Here is a 20800-nt window from a genome sequence, read left to right as displayed (position 1 = left end):
AGCTATCAAAATTTTTTGGGTGCTGCCTTGGCATCAATCTTACTTTGGCTAATTCCACATCTAGTATATACCTAAAAATATCAAAAAAAGAAGTAGAACAGATCAATGTACATCAATGTTCATAGCAGCATTTCATAATACCCAAATGTCTATTAACAGGTGAATGTAAAATAAAATGTAGTGTATAGATATAAAAATTTTTTTGACGTACCAGGGCCAGGCATTGAACCCCAGATCCTTTATGTGGGAAACCAGCTCTCAACCACTGAGCCACGTCAGCCCCCCTGAGTTAGTTTTTTTGTTCGTTTGCTTGTTGTTATTTTGTTTTGTTTTTAAGAGGCACCAGGAACCGAACCCGGAACCTCCTATGTGAGAAGCAGATGTTCAACTTGAGCCGCATCCACTTCCGTGGGTTTATTTTTCACCAAGGAACTTAAAGAAAGATTGTTTTATTTTATGTGATTACTTCTTAAACAGCATATCAATTATAAACATTTATGTTTATACTGCACACTATGTTTTTTTGAGTTTTTAATTGTAGTATATTCAGATATTTATTTTCAAACCTGAATTTTACTAATTCTACACTTGCTTTTGCCTGAAGTAAAAATAAATGCAACAGTCATAAAATGGAAGGTAATTTATGCCTGCATTTACATTGTACCAGTCAGGGCATCATTTAGGTGCATTTGCATCTACTTCTTATTTAGGATGCTTTGGGCTATTGGGAACAGAAAACTCCAAGGAAACTGAACTATTGCACAAGACAGGAAGAGTCATAGTGGGTGGGACCTTAGGGTAGCACAGCCTCCCTTCTTGGCTGGTCACGTGGGCAGCTCCTTCCTTTCCCCTGCTCGGTATTGAATTTTCCACTTATATGAAATATCTAGAAGCAAATTCATAGAGACAGAAAGTAGATTTTAGGTTACTAGGAGAAGGGGGAAATGGGGAGTTATTGTTTAATATGTATAGAGTTTAATATGTACAGCAGATCATGAAAATGGCTTGGCAAATGGATGATAGTGGAGGTAGCATAACGTGAATGTATTTAAAACCACTGATGGGTACTCTTAAAACTGGCTAACAAGGTGTCTTAGTCTGCCGGATGGCTGATGATGCAAAGTGCCAGAAATGTGTTGGCTTTCATAAAGGGGATTTATTTGGGTAAAAGTGTACAATTCCAAGACTATGAAATGTCCAAATCAAGGCATCCTCAGAGATACTTTCTCACCGAAGTCAGCTCTAGTTGATCCTGGTGTCTTGCCACGTGGCAATTAGGAATATGGCAGAGCTGGTATCCTCAGCCTTGAGAGGCTCGATCCGCCCCGTTTCTTGGGGGTGTCATGCTTAACCTTTGGCTGCAGGGTATCCTCCAGTCCTTCCTCACCAAACAAGGTAAAAAATGGTGGCTTCCTCTCTCTCTCTGTGTCTTTTTCTGTGTGTGTCTCCATTTATATCAGACAACAAGTGGGTGGAGACCCAAGCTGGCTCATGCCTCACGGATGTAGTTCAATCAAAAGCTTTAAGGAAATCTTATGAAGTACTCTAATCAAAAATCCCTTAACTGAATTTAATGCAATCTACTCCTACAGGAATGGATTAGTTTAAGACCATAATCTTATTCTGGGATTCACAAAATTCAAACTCCAACAAGGTAAATGTATTATTATTATTATTATTATTATTATTATTATTATTAGAGAAGTTGTATATTTACAGAAAAATCATGCATTAAATACAGAGTTACCATATATCATCCTATTATTAACACCTTGTATTAGTGTGGAACTTTTGCTACAATCCATGAAAGAACATTTTTATAATTGTATTATTAACTATATTCCAATTTGCAGTAGGGTTCACTGTGCTTTACAGTCCTAGGTTGTTTTTTAATTTTTATTCTAGAAACATCTATACAACCAAAAATTTCCCCTTTTGACCACAGTCACATATACATTTCAGTGCTGTTAATTACATTTACAATGTTTGTAGGGGTAACCTCAAATGCTCCATAATTTATTTTAAGAAGGAATATGATCTTTTGCTCTAGTTACCAATGACTAGTGACAGACGTCACCACACTCTACCCTGAGCCACACTTAACCATCTCCACGTCTTGATGTCCCTGCAATTGGTCCTCGATCCTCCAGGCTTCCCTGGTGTCTCAGTGTCTGTGACGATGCATAAGGCACCTGTCTGGTTGCGCCTCTAGGGGCATGTAATTACCTCACTTCTCTGCTCAGCCAGAGCAGGTTGGCCCTTTCAAAAGGGAAAGGAAAATTTCAAGTGGAGACCAGAAGACTGGATTCTCCTCTCATCAGTTTGCCTCTGGGCCCTGTGCTCATGTTGCACCGTCCCCTTTCCCATGAGCCTGAGGGTTCCCTCTACGTCTCTGAGAAGGTGCTACCATATTTGCCTTCCTGAAACATTTCACAATATTTCCTAATTTTCTTTTCAAATTCCAATTTGAAGGTTTTCCTGACTCTGCCACCTCCTTTTCCTACTATACATTCTTAAGGGGTGTCCCTGACACTGTGAAATGGGTTCTCCTGGGTGTAGGATATATGACTACAAAAAACAAAATTTGCATAATTGTCATTCATTAATCACTGAAATTCTCTTTTGTTTGAGAACATAGCCTATATTAGTATATGAAACATTTAATGAATGAACTCCAAATTGTTGGGGGAAAATGTAAAAAAATTTTAAAAGGCCAATGTTGCATTGTAACTTTTCGAAGTTTATAGTTTAGCAACCAGTTTATCTTTGAAATAGTGTTAATATCAGCACTGGTTTTAAATTCCTGATTGCCATCCCTTTCGGAGTTTTGAACATTTGCTTCCCTGCTTTGGATTTTTGTAATGACTACATAAACTTTTGCTTATAGTTGCCCTATTTTGATATGGAAAGTTTCCATAAACACAAGGGCCTCAGTGATGAGTCTTAAGTTTATCTGATGCAAAGATGAGGTAACAGGGAAATTCCAGAAAAAACAAATGATAACATTCACAACTTTAAAGTGAACAGAGATCATTATCTTCCTGGATAATAAGAAATTTCCACATCAGAAAATTTAGTTTAATGTGAGTGATTTTGTTGAAAACATTAAGACAAATAGCAAAACAGAGAGCAAGAGAAACTTTCCACTACACTTGCCACCATTTGTTTGACATTGTTCTCTTCAACCAATGTACTTTCCCAATATGCAGTATGTTAAACACCAGTGTTATATAAAATAGAATAGAAGGTACATGAGCCCAGAGGTCTGAAAGTCTTTAGACTCAAGACTGGACTGAAAGTCTAGTCTCTCACTTGAAAACTTCTCAGCTAGTCAACCTTGGGAAAGTCAATTGGCCGTTCTGAACCTGCTCTTTTCTATTTCACAAGGTTGTTGGGAGGACAAATGATGATATGCATGTAACCTTATTTCTGTTGTTTCTAACACTCTATTTCAAAAATTGTAAGGTAATATATAAATCTAAGGCAACTTTTCACACCTGCATATAGTTGTCCATGGTCAAGGAGATTTTCTTATTTTTTAAGGGATGGGCCTACTCACACAGAGCACATTCAGAATGAATTTATAATTGGTTTTGACTGCAATGATAATTGAAAACATGCAAATTTAAATCTTTTAGAAAACTAAAAAGCACTGGTCCTCATCTAATTTCTTCAAAGAGCTGAACCCATAAGAATTTGACAAGTTAAAATTATCAATACATGCTCTGAAGGGTCTCCGCAAATGCTCTTGACTAATTGCCATATGCGTAGTACCCCTGTAGCTTTCCCCAAATTCTACCTCACATTCCAAGTGCCATCCTCTGCTTGAACTCCATCTACAGCCTACACATATTCCAGCTTTAGAAACTACAGCCACCTGTTCTATTTTCCCCATCTGAAGGTCTATTTCCTTATCATTACATCCTCAACAAAACAAGAAAATTAAGCCAACTCTAAATTTGTGATGAGAATCAAAAGATACATTATGCCAATGTCAGGCAAAGGATAGAATAAATGGTTGTTCTTAATTATGTGAACTGTGGAGAAGGGGTCAAACTGAAAAGGGATGGAGAATACCTGGCATTTCTATTCAAGTAGCAAGTAGACAGTTTGGGGGGAATATTTTAATCTTGTTCTATCTCTGAAGCTCAATAACCTTTGAGAAGGAAAATGGGAATTAGCCCAGAACAAAATGAAAAAGAACGCTGAAGGGAGTGTAGATTGCTGTTAGCCCAAAGCATTTTATTTTTCATTAATTGGACATTCTAGTTCTCAAAACTAGTTATATGTGATAAATGAAGCAGAAAATATTCAAACCATTCTAACTAATCAACTTTCTTAAGTATCTGAACACTACACTTTCCTACAGATTATATTCTGAAAGTAGAAGACAGGAAAACCTTTATATATTACTTTTAATAAGGTGACTATCTTTAGCAGCATCATGTCTGTCACACAATTTTCTTTTTGGATTAACTCTCAATATTCAGATTTGCACAGTTGACTGTTGTAAAAGCTTGAAATACTCAATAAATTCACTTTTTAAAAATTAATATCATTGTAAGGATAAAGGAAGTCTGCCCAAAATTTAAGCAATACCATGTCTATACTTTGTCATTTGTCCTAAAAAAAAAAACTCTAAAGTGCATTTCAGTTTTTCCTATGTCACTTCAAAAATGCGAAATTTAGATATTCATTTCTGTGTTATAAGTTGGTAGTGTGCAAATACCACTTATGAAGGCATGTAATTCACATTGGTGCATCAGATAGGAATGTATATTTCATCCAAGTGCTAGGTTTTGTTTTTCTTATTGCCTACTCCCATTCCAGACAACTGAAACAGACTTCTTAGAAAAATGTAGAAATTGAAAATTTTGAAATGATCATCACAGTGGAGCAGACAATATTAGTTTTCTTACCAATAAACATTACTACCTCCTTCATAGTGAAGAGAATCTCATTTTCTCAAAGGATCAGAGAATCAGAAATTTGTTCCCAGAACACCAACTCCTGTCCAGCTGCAGGAGATGAACCGTGACTGGTATAGTAACCCCATTCCCTTGGCCAGAGATTGGAGTAGAAGTGGATATCTGACAGTTCCAGGCCATAAGGATTATAGGGTAGTTTTCAGGGACTTCTGCCAAAGATTTTGCTCTCTCATAAAAAGAAAGAGAGATCTTCCCCTCCCCTGTTTACTACTCTTTTGGTTTTGAACATCTTTAAGTGAGTAGAAGTTGCTTGGAATAGACATAGTTATTTGGTGACCATGAGAGAAAAACTTGGCAGGTCAAAATGCACTAGCTGAGAATGGCAGCACAGAAAATGAAAACCACTCGAGTCCTAATGGAGCCTTTCTGCTGAATTACCAATGCTGTACCAACCTACCTCCATACTTTCTGTCACATGAGACATCAAGGTACTGATTGTTTAAGCTACTAGTCATTGTGGATTCTTTTTCCTGTTACTTGCAGCCCAAAGTATCCTTACTGACATACAAGCTTCTCTTTGATTTTCACTTGGCACAGCTTAAAAAGTGGGGCAGGTGACTCTGTGCCACTCTATCTATTCAATAGTCTTCTTTGTTCAATTACCAGACCTTTCGTTTCACCATAATAATAATATCTCATGACATATGCATACAAATACATTCTTCACTATATGCACTATTTGCATATATTATTTCATGGAAAAAAATATTTAGAAAAACAAGATCTGGATTTGAGTATTATTACCAGTATTTTTGTTTTGATACTTGCACATAATTTATCACTGTGCTGTCCCTGTTGAATGCTATAATTAATTATGAACAGTATCTCTAATCTAATTTGTTGGTTCCCTTTTAGTTTCCTCCTTGCCACATATGATTTAATTTTCTGAGAAACTCTATGTTGTTGACTCATCTCCACTGACCCTTCTTTTCACCTTTGGGAAGTATTAACCACTAATCAGGAAAACCAAATATCTATCCTTCCTGCTTTAGTCTGCTTTCTATTACCTCTATACCAGGTTTACTTCCCAAAACAGTTTAGTTTGGATTTGAGAACTTGTATATCCTTGTGATCTTAATCTCCCTTTTCCCCTTTACTTGAGTATTTTGAAGCAAATCCCAGAATCATGGAATTTTATGTTGAATAAATTTCAAAACCTATTTCTTCTTTTTCTTAATATATTTTTTACTTATTTTTAAAAGATACATAGATAACATAAAATGTTATATTAAAAAAAAATAAGGGATTCCCATATGTCCTACTTCCCACACCTCCCACTTTTCCCACTTCAACAACTTCTTTCCTTAGTGTGGTACATTCATTGCAATTGATGAACACATTTTGGAGCATTGCCACACAACAAGGATTATAGTTTACATTAGAGCTTACACTCTCCAGTGTCTTGCCAGTGGGCCCTTCTTTGGAGCTTGTGCTCCCGAGTGTGACAGAATTGTACTCAGATGTGACTTCTCTACACATGCTTCTTCTGTCTCTTTTATCAAACTTATAATTGGTGCTGGAGTTGGTAGGTGTACATCCAAGAGACTTGAATCTTTGGGCTGCCTGTGTGACAGCTAGGCCCTGAGCCTCAGCGAGTTACAACACCTACTCTCCAGTTCATTGGATTCACCCAGGACAGCTAACAAGGAGGTAAGGAGGTAGGTAGAATCTTCTATTCCTTCTTTTATAAACAGGACTGGCCTTTGTGGGTTCCAGTTTGATTCAGGTTATTCAGTCACAGCTCATTTGCACAGGTAGCCTGTGACCTGGACAACCTATCCCAAATGGGAGATGAAACCTCAGCTTGCAGACTAGAGGGGTTTTTGTACTCCAGAGAGCTCTTTGGCTTTGCCAAACAAAATACTCTGTGTATTTTTTATCTTTCTGGCACTTTTTCTTGATATCAAAATTTGTAAGTTTTTTTTAAGAAGATGGTGGTGAGTTTTGCTTAGTATTTTTTTTATTATTTGCATGTTTTTAGAAAGTGAAGGGTCCTTTCCTACTATCTCAGTCTGTTTTATTAACAGAAAATATAGATTTTAAAAGGCTTATCTCAGTGACTGTCTGGGGGGCAGAAGGAGAAAGCAAAAGATATTAGAAAAAGATGATAGTTATTATTTAATTTTGATAAAATAAGGGGTCAATATAGGCTTAATTATGGCTGCTATTAAAATGAAAGGACATAGAAGAACTGTAAAATTAATAGGAGGAAAGTAAGACAGAGGACATAAAAAGAAATTTAAATGAGCTAGCAAAATTAATGAAAGGTAAAGAAGATAAAATAATAATAAAATGTGTTAAATAGTAAACATAATATAAAATTGAGTGACTAATACTTGGAATGTTAGATAGCTCAGTAAATTTAAAAGTAACATGTTTCTATACCAAATAAATAATCAGAATGGTATTTAAAAAAGAGAGAATTGAGGGTTTTTTAATTTAATTTTATTTTTTTAAGAGAGACACCTAAAACAAAGTAACAGAGATCGAATCTAAAAAATTTGATAGACTGAACAGGTAAACGTAAAGTAAGAAGCGAGGGAGGAAGAAAAAATCAGACAGAAAAGAGGTTAAATCACTAAATGGGACTTCTGAAATAGACTTCAGAAAGGCCTTAGGTTTGGTTTTGTCAAGTGATAGTACAATGGGGAACTGATCTTCGCTCTACTTATCTCTCCCTAAACACTGAGGAATATGCCAAGGTTGTTTCGCACCAATTTCTTGCTTCCAGTGAGCAGGCAGAAAAGGAGCTAGATTTTCCAGCCCTAATAGCCATGGCAAAAGGTTACCCCTCTCAAACACAGAGGACTGCATCTTTCTCCATCCAAGTGGGAGTCAAACCAACTCCATTGCTTGTGGGGACATAGGCACCCTCAAGACTGAGGTGTGCTGTATTTTTTCACCGTCTCCATAAATGTCTTTATTCTTTGCCCTTAAAGATACTTTAAACCTTCTCATTCCTTTCTGATGAATTTTTTCATATATTGCATCACCCTCTCATTGGCATTACAAAAAGAAACAATAAAATAATGAGATGACATGAACTAGGACCAAATATTTCTGTTGTATTAATAAATATGAACGAAACAAACTCAACTTCTAAATTATATTTTTTAATCTTTCATTTAATTACAACAAAACCACATGAGATGCAGTATATGAGAAACAGAAACATGCATCATTAGAGACTCTCTTTTTTCAGTTCATCAATAAATCAAGAAAAAAAAACACAAGAATATGACAACCTATCTAATTTTACTAGTAAGGCAGATCAATGTGTATATCTATGGATCAATCTCCAGGAAAAAAAAACCAAAAACCTCTTCTGAAAATGAGAGAATGAATATTTAAAAATCCTTTTAAACAATTATTGAGTCAAAGAAGAAATTAAAACCAAAGTATCAAAATATCTAGAAAATTAGATGATGAAGCACATATGCTCCCAACCCTGACCCCCAGGTCCTACAGTCACGGCAGATGGCTCTGGAGTTCAGTGCCTTGCCAGTGGGCCCTACTTTGGAATTTGTGCTCCTGAGTATGATGCAGTTGGACTCAAATGTGACCTCTCTGCACATGCCTCTTCCGTCACTTTTACTGAACCTGTGGCTGGCACTGGGGTTGGTGTACACTCAGGAGACTTGAATCTCTGGTCTGTCCATGTGCCAGCTGGGCCCAGAGCCTCAGGAGAGTTGTAACACCTACTCTCCAGTTCATTGGACTTACTCAGGTCAGATAACATGGAGGTGAGGATGGTAAACCACCACACCAGGGAACTGAGAGTCTACAACTACAAGCAGGAGAACCACATCCATCATCCATGTGGGATCTAAGCCCCCTCTCGATTTAGAGGTGGAGTGGACATCGCCATCCCAGGGTCTCCATGGTGGAGGAATAAAATACGGATTAGAGTGGACTTACCGGTGTTCTACTTAAAACGATTGTGAGTCTAGCAATGAAAGGTGTGAGACAGTGGCCACGGGAGTTGCTGAGGGCAGGGAGAGGAAAGAAGAGGTGTAATGTGGGGGCATTTTCAGGGCTTGGAGTTGTCCTGAATGATACTGCAGGGACAAATGCAGGACATCATATATCCTGCCATAACCCACTGAATGGACTAGGGGAGAGTGTAAACTACAATGTAAACTATAATCCATGTAGTGCAGCAGTGCTCCAAAATGTATTCATCAAATGCAATGAATGTGCCACACCGATGAAAGAAGTTGACGTGGGAGAAGGGAGGGGCGCGGGTATATGGGAACCTCATATTTTTTAATGTAACATTTTGTGTGATCTATGTATCTTTAAAAAAAAGACAATAAAAAAATAAATTTTAAAAAAGAACCCATGAAAGAACCCCTAGTACATGGTTCAATCATCTTCAGAGCCTTAAATAGCTATATTAGTCAACCCCAAAGAATATAAGTTAATTAATTTAAAATCTACCTCAAAATTTTAAAACCATTTAGAAAACAGAATCAATGGACTAAAATACAGCAGAGGAACGAGGAAAGGAGAAGGAGGAGAAAAAGAGGAGTAGGAAAAACTACAGTTATGTTAAGAAAAGAATTAGTTCTTTAATTTAAAAAATGGATACAGCTTTAGGTGACTAAAAGGGAACAAAAAGGAAAGCAAAATATTTGAGAAATAAGCATGGGATGAAATAACATTTTGTTTAATTTTATGCAAAAACAATTTAAAAAACTGAAAGACTGATGATAAAAAAACTTGATGGTGATGATGTGTTAATTTACCAAACCTAAATCTGAGACATAAAATCAAAGTAAATCATTTACTATGAAAATAAATGAGAATTTTTCAAAGGGATACTTATCCCAATAAAGCATTAGACCAGTAATTAAATAAGTAAATTCTAATTCATTATCAGATAGAAAACTCTAAAGCTTTGATGTCGGTGCCAAGTCCATTCAATCAAGGAGAAAAGAATAGTCTCTGGGGTGGTGGGAAAATTGGATATACACATACAGAAGAATGAAATTGGACCCCCAAAATACACCATATATAAAAATTAACTCAAAATAGATCAATAATAAAAATGTAAGAGCTAGAATCACAAAACTCTTAGAAGAAACATAAGGAGAAATCTTCAGGACCTTATTTTAGGCCACAGATTCTTACATATGGCAAAAGAAAAAAATAGATAAGTTTGACTTCATGAAAATTAAAACTTCTGTGCATCAGAGGACATTATTAACAAAGTGAAAAGATAACCTACAGAATGGGAGAAAATATTTAGTACTCATCTATCTGAGGAGAGTTTGATATCTATAATATATAAAGAATTTCTCCAACTCAAAAAAAAAAAATGTAAAAATGAACAAAGGACTAGACAGACATTTCTCCAAAGAAGAAAAACATCATTAGCCATTAAGAAAATGCAAGTCAAAACCACAATGGTATATCTCTTCATATCCATTAAAATCATTATTTTTTTTTTATTGAAAAATAAAATGGATTTCTCAGGATGCATAGAAATAGGAACCCTTGTGCATGACTGATGGGAATATAAAATGGTTCAGCTACTGTGGAAACAGTTTGGCACTTCCTCAGGAAGTTAAACATATAACTACCATTTAACACAATTCCATTTTTATCTATATGACTTAGTAACTGATAACAGAGACTTAAACAGATATTTATACACCACTGCTCATAGTATTGTAAGTCACAATAGCCAAACAGTAGAAACAAATCAAGTTCTGGTGCATTCTCCAAAATGGATGAAGTTTGAAGACATGATGTTGAGTGACATAAACCAGACATAGAAGGACAAATATTGTATGGTTTCACTTATATGAAATATATAGAATAAGCAAATTCATAGAGACAGAAAGTAGATTTCAAGTTATGAGGAACTGTGAGGTGGGGGGAGAATAGGAGTTAATGATTAATAGGTACTCTGCAATGATGAAAAAGTTTTGATAATGGATGGTGGTGATGGTGGCATAATATTTCAAGTATAACTGCTATTACTGAATTGAATACTGTGGTTAAAATAGAAAATTTCATATTGCATATGTGCTACCACCATAAAAATTTTTAAAAACAAAATGTGATATATATATATATATATACAGTAGACTACTATTCACCTTTAAAAAGGAATAAAGTCCTGATGCACATGACAACAAAGGTGAATCTTGAGGACATTATGTTGAGCAAAATAAGTCAGATACAAAAGAACAAATATTGTATAAGTTCACTGTTATGAACTAATTATGATAAGCAAACTCACAGAGTTAGAATTTAGAATATTGGTTGCCAGGAGATAGATTGGGGCTAGAGATTGGGGAGTTGATGCTTAACTTGTACAGAATTTCTATTTAGGCTAATGGCAGAGGTTTGGAAGTTGGTAATGGTGATGGTAGCACATTATTGTGAGTATAATCAACAGCACTGCACTGTATAAGTAAATATGGTTAAAAGGAAAACTTTAGATTATATATATTACTAGAATGAGCATTAAAAGATAAAACATAGGACTGTACAACACAGTGAGCCCTCTTGTAAATGATGAACTATAGTTAATAGTACAAGTATAAAAATTTCTTTCATGAATTATAACAAATATACAATACGAGGTGGTAATATAAGGTGGTATATAAGAAAAAATGCACCTAATGTAAATAATGGATGATAGTACTAATTTAATAATCTTTCAGTTTTAACAAAGGTAACTATTGTTTTTTTAAAAAGGACAATTATTTAAAAAACAAAAGTGCAATCATCACTTATAACAAATGTTCCACACCAATGCAAGGTATCGGTGGTATAAGGAAATCCTGTATTTTATACATGATTGTTTTGTAAATTCACAGCTTCCCTAATTTAAAAAAATCACTCTTATGTGAAAGCTCCTTGCTAAACTAATATTAACTATCAGAATATTATTGTTTAATCACCTTTTAATTCTTTTACACCACTCCCTCTCTGCATACATCATATACTCTCCTGCATCTTTGAACACACCTATGCTGTTCTCTCCCTGTAAATACCAGTCCCTTTACAGACATGTTATAAAATTCAATCTATCCTTCACAGTCCAGATTTAAAAGGCTACTCTTCCATGGATGTTTTGTTAAATCACAAATCCTCCCCAACTTACTCTCTTTAGGAAGGAATCTCAGGAAGCAGATGTGACTCAAACAATTGAGCTCCCACCTACCACATGGGAGGTCACAGGTTCAGTTCCCAGTGCCTCCTAAAGAAGACAAGCAAGACAGCGAACTGACATGTAGGACAGATGCAGCAAGCTGATGCAACAAGAGACACAAGGAAGAAAACCATAATGAGAGATGCAATAAGGCAGGGAGTGGAGGTGGCTCAAGTGATTAGGTGCCTCCCTCCCACATGGAAGGTCCTGAGATTCGTTCCCAGTGCCTCCTAAAAAAAAATAAAAGAAGACCAGCACACAACAAACAGACGCAGCAAATGCAAACAATGAGAGTGTGGGGAGAAATAAATTAAATTAATCTTAAAAAAAAAAAAAGAAGGAATCTCTCTAGCTTCTAAAAGGCAACATGTTTTCCTTCCCTTAGGTGACATACATTGTATCAACCTATTAAGGGAATCCTTAAACATTTACAAGATCTGCATCTAAATAATTGCCCTGTTCCACTTCTCCAACAGTGTCTAACATAATGTTTGCTCAGAAAATAGTTGAATGATAGAGTGAATGAATACGGTATCACTTTATGGTCACATATCATCACTGCTTTGTCAATATGCTATCCCTTTGGCTGAGAACACAGGAGATTTATGTTCTCCTCTGTTCAGAGTAGGAAACCATGACCCAATCTAAGTCACTGAAAACTGAATCTCCTGTTAGGAATCGATATTTAATCGTAAAGCTGAAGATTCTACCAAACCTTCTCCAAGGTTAACAATACAGCTAGAGGACTCATTTCAAGTGTCAATATGCTACTCTTCGAAGGAAAACATAGCGCTTTCAATGGCATTTTCAAAAGGAGACTATATCTGATATAAATAAAATACTGAAATATTTACTAAAGCTTGAGTCTTATAAATGGATAACAGAGAACATTAGTGTAGGGTGTCTTTGCAGCACAGCTGCTAGGTCATTTCAGAAAATATGAGTCTGACAGATGGAGAGAAACTAGAATTAAACCTGCAGGTATTTCTTGTTCTTTCTCAAGTCATGTTTATTTTAATTAAATTAGGGAAAGCCAAGTCTCATTTCTTAAAGGGAGAAGTCTTAAAGCACTTTCATCTCCCTACCATTTTCTTTCCCCATAGAATTCTGAATGGGGAAGGGTAAGGCAGGGGGCGGGAGAAAGAAAGCCTGTGGCCTTTTATGATTGGAATGAATAAACTTTCAAAGGGAATGATATAGTTCTTTATTCCAGAAATGTTTAACAGATTATGCCATAGGAGCTGTTAAAGAGTCTTCAGTTTGGAAGTAAAACAGAGCTAGAAACATAAAACCAAGAAGGTATCCAACTAATTAGTATTAATTAGTTTCTGCAAATAAACCCTGCATTTGTGTCTGATGAATTATAATCACATTATTTTAAAAGGAAATTATCTAATAATTGAAGCCAGATATGAATTTATAGACACTTTGACGCACTTGTGAAAAATAGATTTATAGACACCCATTTCCTCTGATGTCAGGAAACCCAATTTACCAATTCAAAGTATATTTCATTCCTTCTGGTTTTAATTCAGTTTCTTCTGGATAAATAAGCATCCCATTAAATATTTCCCTTTCCCATTATTCTTTCCTTCCTGCCAAGTAGAGGGGGTAAGAGAGAGTGAAGTGTATCTCCAGTGGTCTTGGCATTTTCTCCAACAATCTTTGTCTCAAGAGTCACTTATGTAACAATAACATGGGTCAGTACTTTAAAAGTAGTCTGCCCATTTTTCAGATGAGGAAACTGAAGAATAGAGAGATTGTCATGTCCAGATCTCACAAATAGTAAGGATTTAAACCTAGGTATTGGGTGGCCTTTGATTCCCCATCACGGAGCATCTGCATATGTTGGTCAGTGCTGAGATGAACCTTTCTTGATCACGGGTACCCATGCCAGCTGCAAATGCACTAAAGCTTCAGAACCTCCCTCTACAGGCTAGTGAAGAGTTCCTAGGAGGAGCACTCTGCATCCTTCTTTTTTATCCCAGGGCCTTTCCAAGTTCACCAGCTTTGATTTGTGGTGGGATAATAGCTAGGTATTAAAATCTGTGTGGTCTGTTTCTCCCCACTGTGTTTTTGTTTTTAAATTATTTATTAAAGCAAGTAACCTGCTCTCCAAGAAATTATTGTTGGGTACTTATAGAAATTGTCTATCTGTAAGTCCTCTTGAATTTTTCCCTTCAAATGCCTATACCTTTAAGGAATTTAGAGGGACAGGGAGCCCAGCATAAGCAGAGTAAAGGTAAGGGTCCCAGGAAAAGAGAATTCATGTGCTATGTTCTGGCAGCAGCTAACGAGGGGACAAGTTCTGAGAGAGGTGTGGCATGATGCATCAAACAAGGGAGATCACAGTCTAGCAGAAATCTCCAGTGTGGCAAGCATGGCACCAGGATAGCACAAGAGTAACTAACGGCCCTGTCCACATGACTCTATAAACACCTCACTGGTCATTGATATAGATAGATGACCCATGACAACAGGTGGGGGGCTATCCCTTCAAATGCCTCACCTCTGCAAAACACCCTGGGGTCATGGTCCAAGCCAGGAAGAAGAGGAAGTCCCAAGAGAGGAAGAAAGAAGTCGAGTTTCCCATCATACCAACAGAAGAGGTCCTTTGAAGTTGGCTTTTAGCTCACTCATTGAAAAGCAAAGAGGTGTGACATTTCTTATACACTTGAACAGGTAGATTGAGAGTCACCCCTCCTTCTGCTTATTACCATTTTGAATTTGCATGTAAGCTTGTGTCACCTATATGCATGTATAGAAAGAGTACTTATAAATATGAACCGTTTCCAGGGAAAAACGCTCACTTTCTCCAATATCTGCAAATCATAACCAACTAGTAAAAGATATTTAAAGAGGTGGACTGATGTTTTTTTCACATCATGCAAATATCACTTATTAGCTAGAGTCATGGTTAGCCAAGAACTGTGTTAGTGATCTAAACATATGATGGGAGAGTTACTTAAATAAGAGAAAGTCTGGACTCAATAACTAATATTTACACATTCCAGAGACTCTTTGAAATTGTTCTGGTTTGGCAGAAATGGTCTCTTTGTGAATGTATCTTTATATATAGTAACTGCCCTCTAATGTGAATGATAGGTAAATTAAATCACACTGGTTCAGGCACCATTTGGATGGGACACATTGATTTCTAGAACTCTAACATGCCTGGCAGAGAAGGCTGACTCATTCCTGTAGGATGATCACTACGTTGTTCTTCAGACAGGTGTTTTCCGAAAATTGACACCAAGAGTGTCAAAATAAAACCTCAATAACAGGTTTAATCAGGCATACCAAAACACACACAGAAAAACCAACTTGAGCTTACAAGTGATACAAATGGCAAAGCAAGATGGAAAATAACAAATTCAGGAAAATATTTTAAATATTATTCCTCACACATAGCAGAAATGACAAAACATTGCCTGGCTCCTAACATGATGATACTTTCAACATCTGGGACCCAAAGAAACATCTTCTGGAAGACAGAATAAGGTGTGTAACATTATTTATGTGTGAATTCAGAGACTCTTCCTTGTTGATAGATAATAGACACAACATATGGCACTTAGCCTGAAAGACCATGGTGATGACATTAGGTATTGGTCATGGCTTAAGTTTAGTTGAATTCGTCTCACATGCTTTTATCTGAAGATTCAACTTTGTTAGAGGGTTTGGGTTCTCAAGGTGGTAGAACGGAATATGTGAATGCGGTAGGGTTTCTTGTGAATGCAGAGATTGATTTAGGATACATTCCTGGATAAAGTCAGAGGACAATCCAGACCGGGTATAAGGAACTAGCCATCCTCCCACGCTGTCTACTACACCATACAGTTAGGATACTGCAGGCTCCATACAGTCCACTTGCAGAACAAAATCAGTCAGGATTAGCCCTTTCATCTGCACACACTGAGGTTGTGACAGGTTGAGTTTCCCAGGAAACAATCTGAGAAGAGATTAGTGTACAAGAGACTTTTTAGGGAATGTTCTTGGGATCAATGTCTGTTGAAGGGAAAGGATAGAAGTAGGAGTGAGCAGAGGCAGAAGTCAAGCTGTAATGCAGTCTCAGTGTAGGCCTCAGCTGAATTCACGGGGAGTTCTGAGACAGAATTAATTTTGTAGCTGTTCCAAGTTGGGTTAAAAGGCCAGACATTTATAAAATCCCCTTCCCACACTTCACCCATATCCACCCCAGGAAAGGGGCATGATCTTGGACAAGGCAGCTTTCTTCAGCCGGGGTTCTTCAAGGAGTGTTCACAGCTGAGGTCTGCTGCCCTGCCCGTTAACCATGGATGGAGGCATAACTAGCTGTTAGAACAACTTTCTCAGTTCCTTTTAAAAAGAGAAAACAGATTCTACATACTTCTCAGGCCTCATCTTTAAATTAAGTGCTCTTTTATAGTCCATTCTCAGCAGGGGCCCCAGTTAGATATAATTCAACCAATAGATTATTTAACCAATCACATAACAGCCCTGCTTCAGCAAACTGGCCAATTGCAGCCCTGGGAGGTGCCCATATAACATCAATACAAAGCATCATTCTCCATCACAACCAGTTTCACTATATTCACTGAAAGTTATCCAATACATATGTTTTATTGGTAGTCTTATTAAAAATATATCTACATCTTTGCCTGTCAGAAGACACCAAATTCAAACAACGGCACAAGCAGTAACTTAGGTTATAGGAGGATGAATCCAATATTTAAAGAAGAGAGTCTAAGGATAAAAAGATTAAATGGTTTCTCACAATTGCGTTTATTATAAAACAGAAGGAATTAGCACCCTGACTTCCTATTCTATGCCTAAAGCCATTATGTTGCTTTGTATAGAATTCTCATCTTCATTTAGGGAAAAGGAAAATGTAGACAAAAATAATCATAAGGCTATAAATGTTAGTTTATATCTTTGGATCCCAGCTTTTTCACCATCAAAGGCTTGTTTTTCCTTTTATTATTTTCCTCCATGGAACTGAAACTCTAAATTATCATCCACTGTCAATCAGTCGGGTGAAACAATTATAGCATACAAGCAAAAATATTATTTAATTAGCCTTACAGCTCTCTCATTGTAGCAAATGTAAGATTACTGTTAGGCTTCTGACATTTTAAGAAAAGAAGAAAAGCAAATCTGGGTTTGTTCTACCTACTTTCATGACTCTTACAAAGGAAATCACTGGATCAGACACATCTATGAAGGAAATATATTGTATGGCAAAATAGGTTTGCCCTTCCCTGTTTCTTCATTTCATTATCCTTCATGAATCTGTCATAAAAAACTTAAACTAGTTAACAGTTATCAGGAAAAATAGTTTTATGTCTTTAAACATACATCAATACCAGAAGTTCCTCAGCAAATGTAGTTCTGAATTGAGCATTGAAAAAACTCATTAAAATAATGGTAAATTTTTAAATTAAAAAAATTAAAGTTTCATTTCACTCCTTGGTCCCCAGGCTCTAAATATCGCAACAATTTCTGTGTGTATAATGAAGTTATAGAAAGGAAAGTTCAAGCACCAGACTGTAGACATAAGGAACAAAGGGAACAGGCAGAGATGACATGTTTTGCTTGATCTGCTTCAATTAAAGTCAGACCCTCTGCCCAGAGGTTCAGCAGCTTTTCTCCCCGTTATAAGAAAAAAATGGCCTTCTTTCAACATCAGCATTTTGTTTCATACAGGAAGCATTCCATTGAGATTTTGTGTGTGTTTTCTTTTTAGTTTTTAATTGTTTATATATTCAATTATTAAATGTACAAAATAAAGTTTTAAAAAGTATGTAAAAAAAGAAGGATTAGGTTACATAAATATTACATAAACATATAAAAGATTACCATATGCCCTACTCCCTCCCCCACACACACACACTTTCCCACAACAACAACATCCCTCATTAGTGTGGTACATTTGTTACAATTGATGAACACATATGGAAGCATTGCTTCTAACTGCGAATTACAATTTACAATATAGTTTACGCTCTGTCCTGCCCAATTTTGTAGGTTATGACAAAATATGCAATGGCCTGTATGTGTCACTGCAATGTGATGTAGGACAACCCCCATGTCCTGAAAATGTCTCCATATTACACTTATTCTTCACTCTCCCATCTCTCAGAACCTCTGGTGGCCACTGCCTTTATATCAACAATAAGAGCTTTTGCATTGCTAGAATAATTGATGCATCTCATCAACACCAAACCATCCCCTATGTTAAGCGTGCTGTTGGGAAAGGTTTGCAGTGCCTGGAAGCTGGAAGGGGCTGTGCACAGGCTATTCCAGTAGCTTAGCTATTGCACTGGCACATCTCCAGCTTCTCTGCTAAATACATAATTAAATCTCACGGTCGACATGGTGTGATTCATTCCCATAAAGTGTGAAAACAAACAACTGTGCATGCGCTGTCCCCAATTTCAAATTCAAAACAAAAATATCCTGGAATCTTCTATTTCCCTTAAGTTCCAAATGTAATTAGACCGTTTTTAAAGACAAGTAGTCTTCCAGTTTCCATGTGTTAAATCCAATCTGTCAGTTACAAATGGGGGGAACAAATGACTGCGAAATGTAATATCTTGGTTTTCTCCCTTTATAATCAAGTGCTCAAATTGACTTTTTTCTCCCTAGAATCACCAAAATGTCATTGCGCTCTCATGCAGAGCCTTTGTTTATTTACCAGTTTACAGCCAAGAGCAAATGTTCACAAGTAAGTAATCAGACCCTCCAAGTGCTGTTGACTAATGCAAACTTACAACTGTAGCCACATGCCTAAGGGCAGCCGTGAGGCAGACCGTTTGTGTTCCATTCCATAGCCCCAAGACTTCAGGAACTTAGAGATGCCTAGCACCTCACCACCGACAGCAGCGCAGGGTTCTTCTGCAGGGCAACAATTTTTTTCCATTCTTCCAAATAAACTTCACATAGAATGAACTAGATTCTTCTTGCTGCTTCCCAGAAAAAAATCAGTATATATTAGGGGCTAGAATAATATCTTCCATCCATAAATAGACATTTGAAGATTATTTGTATTAATAGAACTCAAAAATACATCAATAAATATTTCTGGAAGACAGACAAGTCATAAGAGGACATTCTTCTTCTCAATAAATTTCAGTTGTGTGGCACAGCTCTAAAATTAATAAACCAAGTAAACCGAGTATAGATTTTAACTAAAATATGAATATAAATCTATGAAAGTTAAATGTTTTATGCAAATGGTGACATATATAAACATAGCAGATATATACAGCACTTTAATGAACAATTTTCTACCACATTAAGTCCACCATTTTTCAGGTTCTGCTTCTACTTAAATTCTTCCTCTACCCTTTAGCCATACTAGGTAACTTGCTATTTTCTCAAACATGGTCTTTGCACTCTTGCCTCTCACTTTGCTAATGTTGTTCCTTCAGCTAAGAACGCTATTCCACAAACTGTCAATACACTGCCCTGAAAGCTCACAACCCAACTCAAATGCCACGACAGCTTAATAAAATATTCGTCTCCTCTGAACTCTTCATACTGTTTTGTTTGTGCTTCTCTAGTTGCATGTATTTCTTTTGACATTGCGTTAAAGCTTCTGGCTTACACTTTTTTCTTTACAACTTTAAAACTGTGAAGACTCTGATAATAAGAATTGTGTCTTAGTCAGCTTTGTAACTTTTTCAGAGCCCAGAGCACAATTTTAAGGACAGACTCTGCTCAAAATCTGTGTGGATTGAACAAAGAAATGAATAAACTAATAACTCCAGCATGCTCATTGCAGGGGGAAAAAAGCTAAATGCATAGGAGCAAAAATGAGAAAATTAAAAAATATCTTTATTAAGTATATTATATATACTTCCTGTCTATTTCATGCCCTGTACAAAGAAATAATGCAGAAACACATTTTGAATTTACAAAAATATAATCATTCTATTTTGTGACCTACCACATTTACTTAATGTTACTTTATATCATGACTAAAGGTGTCATTATGTTTTTTCCATACACACTATTTCATAAAATGTTTCATTGTACGAGCTCAAAATAATTTAAAAGATCTTCTGTTAATTTGAATATCATTTTTCTATCTTTGTCTTTTCTGCCATCTTCTAATTGTTTTGAATATATAACTATTTTGCATCTCAACTGCTAATAGCATTCTTGAAACTACACGTGCTCTCATGGTAGTAGCCTACCACCCGGTCTCCTTTTTCACTCTTGCCTTCTTTAGGATATTCTCAAATCAGATGGATCCTGTCACCAGTCAGATCATGTCTCACATCTACTCAATAGTCTCCAGTGCCTTCTTGTTCTGCTCAGAGTTAAAACCACAGTCCTTATAATAGACCAGAAGACTCTACTTGCAGTTTCACTCTTACCCTCACCCTCACTATTTTTCTGGTCCAATTTATTTTGTTCCCCCTCTCCCACCCTTCTCCATCCACCCTGGTGTCCTTGTATTCCCTCAAACGTGCCAGCTTGTTCTCCTCAGGGCTTTGCAGTTGAGCCTTCCCCAGCTGGTCTACCCACCTACACACCTAACTAAATAAAAACTGCCTCCATTGAACCCCAATACATTTTGTTTGTGTTAAAGTCATTTAAGCATATTCACTCTCTCTTCTCATTTTCATGTTTTACTGAAATATCAACTTCTCGGTAA

The sequence above is a fragment of the Dasypus novemcinctus genome, chromosome 8 (genome assembly GCF_030445035.2).
Source record: "Dasypus novemcinctus isolate mDasNov1 chromosome 8, mDasNov1.1.hap2, whole genome shotgun sequence".
Lineage (NCBI taxonomy): Eukaryota > Metazoa > Chordata > Mammalia > Cingulata > Dasypodidae > Dasypus > Dasypus novemcinctus.
The sequence above is the reverse complement of the archived record's forward strand: the minus strand, read 5'-3'. Positions refer to the sequence as shown.